Genomic DNA, 5,638 nt, shown 5'->3' with positions numbered 1-5,638 from the left:
TTGGCTTCGACATGAATATTTATCAGAGCATGATGTCTACTCTTGGAAATTATCTTTCCTTATTCATGAAAGAATTGCCATTTGCAACCCTCCCCCTGAAAACTGATTTCATTTTAAGTTATTAGATGAGGATCATTCCTCTGCAGTATTAGTAAGGATTTCTTTTCTACAATAGGCATTAATACAAGAAGATATCCAAAGTCTGTTCATTTTATGTTATGGATGGGTTTAGCTGACAGCTAGGAGCCTGACTTTTATACCAATGCATCCATCCCATCATCACTCCAGGCTTCCGTACTAAATATGCCCATCATTCAACAGCTGCAGAACAGTTTAAATGCTCTTATCTACTCTGTTAGAATCCCTCAGGGCAAACTGTTCCTCAATATGATCTTTACCTTTCTCCTGAATCCAGTGCACTGGGACCTAGAAAGGCATTATGACCAAAGACCAGTGTGACTACAGCAATTACCAGTTCAGGAAATAAGCTTCTCATTGCAGGCATCGCTGAGGCTACACATGAGCCAAGAAGAACCCAGAATCACTGTGTCAGCAGTTCTCAAAGACTATTTTAAATGCTATCAAGTTTAATAAAACTTTTACAGTGGAGAACAGAATGTACTTTGTGTTCCTTTGAAATTGATGGAACAAGCCAATTTTTCCAGGTTTGTAGGCATAACATGTATTAAATTATAATAAGAAAATAGCTATTTAAAACCATGAAATGAAAGACTATAATATACATTTAAAGGTCAACAACTGCATGAGTTTTCTTATTATATATTTTATCTGAGAAACACTGGAAGACAAAGGAGCTCTGGCACTACACATGTACATCTGCAGGCTCAGTCTCTATTCTGTTCTAACTTGGACAAGGAACTTCATGCTGTTACAGGACGGCCCTGCTTCACCTGAGCCTCTTCCAGAACTGCTTTTGCCTGTTCAGAGGGTGACTTACACCCTTTAAATAATTTCCACGACACGTGCTACATGTAGACAGAGCTTTTGTAGTTGCAATAGCAAGGTCAGACTGAAATACTCTAATTTAATTCCCATCTCCGCGCCATATTTTCTTTAGGACTATCATTAAATCAGCTTTTCTGCCTCCACCCCAATTTCTTGTCTGCAAACATGGGAGGTTAATATGTTCTTTACAAGGGAACAAACACCGTGTTAACTAACACTGCCAAACAGAAACAATGGAGATGATCAACAAAGAAAAGCCCATTAGAAAATACCCAGATGCAGCAGAAACTTCACTGAAAGTCTGGAAAGAAATGTGATACAGATTTTGGCTTTTAAAAGCATTTTTATATTTCAGCATTAAAAGCATTTTACTTCTCACTGAATACGTCAACTGGAACTACAAGGAAAATGATCAATGTTGTTGTTTTATCGAAGTGCCATTTCAGTGGGCTTCCCGTATTCCAGCCTCTTCAGCTGAGTAGGCACTCGTAGAAATTTAAACAGGACTTTATTTCAGCAACACTTTCAGAGCAGTGTACCTTCCTGGATCCACGCGCAGCAGAAGCTATGAGAGACAAGAGCCCAGCAGTAATCCTATTTTGCAAACACCTTTTGTTTTGCTAACAATTACAACCAGGTTTCTGAGTTCGTAGCGTAAAACCCAATATCATAGTGCAATAAAATATGTACTTCATTATAGAGACTTGCCTGAGCTTCATAAACCTCAGAAATCTTAATTGATGTGAATGTATACATATATATTGCATATGGAGCCTGATTCAAATGCACTGACATCTATGCAATGCTTCAAGAGAAAATAACTGGGATTGCTATGAGCAACCTTATACCTTCAGGCTACTAATCAGCTTTTGAGCATTAAATTCAGATGGCTTATATGAAACATAATTTTTTTGAGAGGAAATCTTACAGTATTCATCAAATATGTAAAGTACAACTTAAAAAAAAACACTATCACAACACAAATCCAGGTGTTTAATGATGAATGCTGTCAAACTGGCACAACTTCCAAAAGCACAGCTGTGATTAGGATATAATTATCTTATGCAAGGAATCCATTTCAGAGCTATAATTCTTTGCTGCTAGTGACAGGAACAGATTTTTATTATTTTCCACTCACCTTAATTCTGCAAAGCCAGTGCAGCCATAAAAGAGTGATTTGGACTCTATTCTGGCTTGGAGTTCTAAACAATTTTTTTTTTTTTGGTAGCTGATTGAATAACGGTGATTTCTTATGAAGAACCCAGCTTTTATTCTGGATATCAGATTGATGGAACAGGGCTGGCAGCCCACACCAATAATTTATTACTGGATAAATACGGCATGAAAATAAGTAGAAGAAACCAGGACACCACAACTATTTGTACGTTACACAGCTGATCCGCGCTGAGATTTTATATCTCAAATATTTCATCATATCAGAAAGACATCCTAATGGTGGAAGATAATTCTTCTCGTGTATGAATACAGTAAGAATTGGATGCATGGTTATCTGCTGAACGAGCTCGCATGCTATATCCTGCACAGACATGCACAGGAACACACGTGTGTGCCACATGTATCCTCGCATTTTCAGATCACAGCCTGTTACCACTGAACGCAATCGCAAAATTGCACAAGAGCCATATTGTTAAAATTGGCTCAAGGGAGGCAGAGATGTGGCGACGGATACATAAATCTCCTTCCACCAGGAGGAGAATTTTCTTTTGACACATTAAAAAAGAACAGCACTGTGTGGGATGAAGATCCCTTCCTGACCAAGGATTCCTACTGTATTGCCAAAACCCAAAACCTAAAAGGATTTGTTAGCATTATGACTTAAAATGTTAAAAACAACCTCTCTAGTTTTTTCCCCCCTTCTAAACTTCAGATGCAATAGCGTTAGTGTGGAATAAATACAATCCAAATATAATTTGGGATTTAAAAATCCCAACTTATACACCCACTGTATTATTTGCAAAGCCTATATATTAACATTAAAAACTTCTAAGAAAATTAATTTCCATTTCTAAATGATTTTTATATTTAGTATGATTAATTTAAACAATGTAAGACTGCAGACAAGATGAATTTCCTAGTACCTTAATCATAAAAATATATTACCGTTCCATATTCACAGAATGGTTAAATAATATTCATAATTTAAAATAATAAGAGCGTAATAATTTAGATTGTTCTACAACGATACTAAAGGTGACCAAAAATAAAACACTCCATCTGGCCATTTCAATTAAAATCTGCTACATCGTAATAAAAACGTATTTGGAATTAATATAGGCAAATACACCTGCCAAAAAAATCCTTTGCTCTGATTGACTGAGACTGATTCAACTCTGCTGTGGGCTCTGGCCACAGGAGAGAAGCTGCGCTGGATTACACAGCACTATTGAGACATCTTCTTTAAATAGGTATTTTAAAAAGTCATGATCCCCTTTTCCACTAGATGTTCTCTGTAAACATTTGGGAAATGAATCACTCAGCAGCCACGGAATAGAAGAAGAAAAAAGCACTCATAACTTGGAAAAAAATAGCTGTGTTTCTTGAAAGAGAAGAGGAGGCTTTCTGTAATATGAAAGCACAGCTTAAAAGATATGTTAGATCCACGGAGATCTATTGCATAAGGATGAAATTTACCCTCTGTGTAAAGAATCAGCACAAGATTTACCCAGCCATTAGCCGTGATTAAGTGGTATTTTACAGATGTAGACAGGAGCTGACTGAACACGGGATGTCATGCCGGCCCTCCTCTTGATGTGCAACTCTTCCCCTCCTGAGCCGAGTGCGGCAGCACACCTGAGTTACAGCTCCCAGATCAGCCCAAGGGAGGACAGCCGCACCACTGAGCAGCCCTGCTGGACCCACTTCATCACTCTGCTCTGTGACGGACAGCATTTACACTTCCCAAACCACATCTCACGATTCCTTCAGCGAGCTGCAATCCCCGTATCCAGTTTCTCATTCAGTTGTGAGAACCTCGAGTGAAGAAAAGCTGGGCTAAAATCCTGCAGGAGTGGTGGCACTGAGTTCTGCCCTCAGATGGCCAACAAAACGCTCAACCTCCACCCTTCGCCCTTTCTCACTTTATGAATGCCAACTAAAAGTACCCGAGAGAACGCTTTAACATCACTTCAATTATAACCCAGGAGAACCAAGTTACAAGCGGTGCAGACCCCAAGGGACTTTCTGGAGGAGGACAGTTTGCAGGTGGACTGCAAGCCACCGAAACTCTCAAGGCTGTCTGTAGCAGTGCAGCTTCAGCAGCAGCGTCCCCAGGCCTGGGTGAAGCAGAGCTGGGCTGGCTCTGCCCGTTCCCCTCAACTCTCGTGGCAAGCAGAAGATGAAGTGTTGAAGCACAAGAAAAAAATTCTCACTTTTGAAACTCTGCAGCTAAAACGGAGTTCGGCTGAGCAAGAATATTTCCCCAAGAAGCTGCATTGCTTTATTAACTCGGGAAAGTTCTGTTCTCAAAACGTGACTGGAAATCTCAAGTCAACCAAACCTCCAGACAAATTCTGCTGTTTGTGTAGCTCCCACCTCTGTACCTTCCACTAATTCTCAATAGGAGACCTAAAGGAAAACAAGCAGTTTGTTTCAAACTGCACCTTGTCTTCTCTGCTTCCTCTTTCCTGCTAGCAGAATAGAAAAGAAGAGACTCAAAGTGCAAATTAATTACGGTACAGATGACTTCCCCAAGACTTTTCAAGCCTCATTAAAAAAATTCAATTCTCATCAATTTTATAATCCACCAACATTTGTTTTGAGACTTTGTCCCTGCCCCAAAACAGAGAGGAGTGCCAGTAAACTGGGTTCAGACTCTGTGTTAATCAAAATAATTTCGGTTCAGCAATTACTAAACCCAGCAAACAAATGAGGAAACTGCGACATATACAAAAAATGATGTAATTTGTTTGACATGCCTAGTGGTCGGCTGCATTAATTAGGGGCCTGACAAGTTTATGGGAAGTATTTGCTAAACACGGGAAAGCTCAAATCAGGGAGCATCTCCACAGACTGTGTATGGTGCTCAGGCTGAAGCAGCAGCACGGACTGATGGATGAGTGGGTTAGAGCTTCGTTTAGTAGCTGTAAAACTATCAGGGAATGTTTAAGTTAACAACAGTGATTTGTATCTACAGAAAATCCGAGGGCTGGGGCTAGATTTTAAGTCACTCTGTAAATTGTACTGGAAATTATCCTGCGTGCAAAGCTGTGTTTGCAGACAGTGATCCTGCTGTTGGCTTAGAGCTGAGCTCAAGCAGGTAGATGCTTTGTCTTTCCTCTGTTCTCCCTTTTTCCCCTTTACTCCCTTGTGGATGGGGTGAACAGAGTACATTTAGGAAGCTGAAACAAACTTTAAGCCGACTTCAAGTAAGGAAAAAAATAAAGGGAAAAGCATGAATTGTGATGAGCAACAAATTGAATGCAGTAAAGTTTTCCCCATAGCAGGAGGCTGGTAAATGTTGGGAAAAGAAATCTTTATAATTATTGACACTTGTGCTGGAGCAAACCTAAGCCAAACCATTAAGCACTTCAACCACAAGGAGATGTTTAAAATTTTTTGAAAATCTGGCTGTGTTTCTCTTTTGGAAATAAAGGTGAGGTAGAAAATTGAGTTTATATCTGGATGTTCCACCAAAGCAAACAACCAAAAAAAC

The 5,638-nt window shown here is 39.5% G+C and overlaps 1 long non-coding RNA gene across 15 annotated transcripts in view; it reads right to left on the bottom strand.

The window, feature by feature from the left end:
* LOC116243587 (uncharacterized) overlaps positions 1–5,638 on the bottom strand; it is a 519,295-nt gene that overhangs the window by 245,244 nt on the left and 268,413 nt on the right. The gene's annotated exons all lie outside the window — the stretch shown is intronic.

The sequence above is a fragment of the Phasianus colchicus genome, chromosome 13 (assembly GCF_987193195.1).
Source record: "Phasianus colchicus chromosome 13, bPhaCol1.hap1.1, whole genome shotgun sequence".
NCBI classification, from domain to species: domain Eukaryota; kingdom Metazoa; phylum Chordata; class Aves; order Galliformes; family Phasianidae; genus Phasianus; species Phasianus colchicus.
The sequence above is the reverse complement of the archived record's forward strand: the minus strand, read 5'-3'. Positions and strand labels throughout refer to the sequence as shown.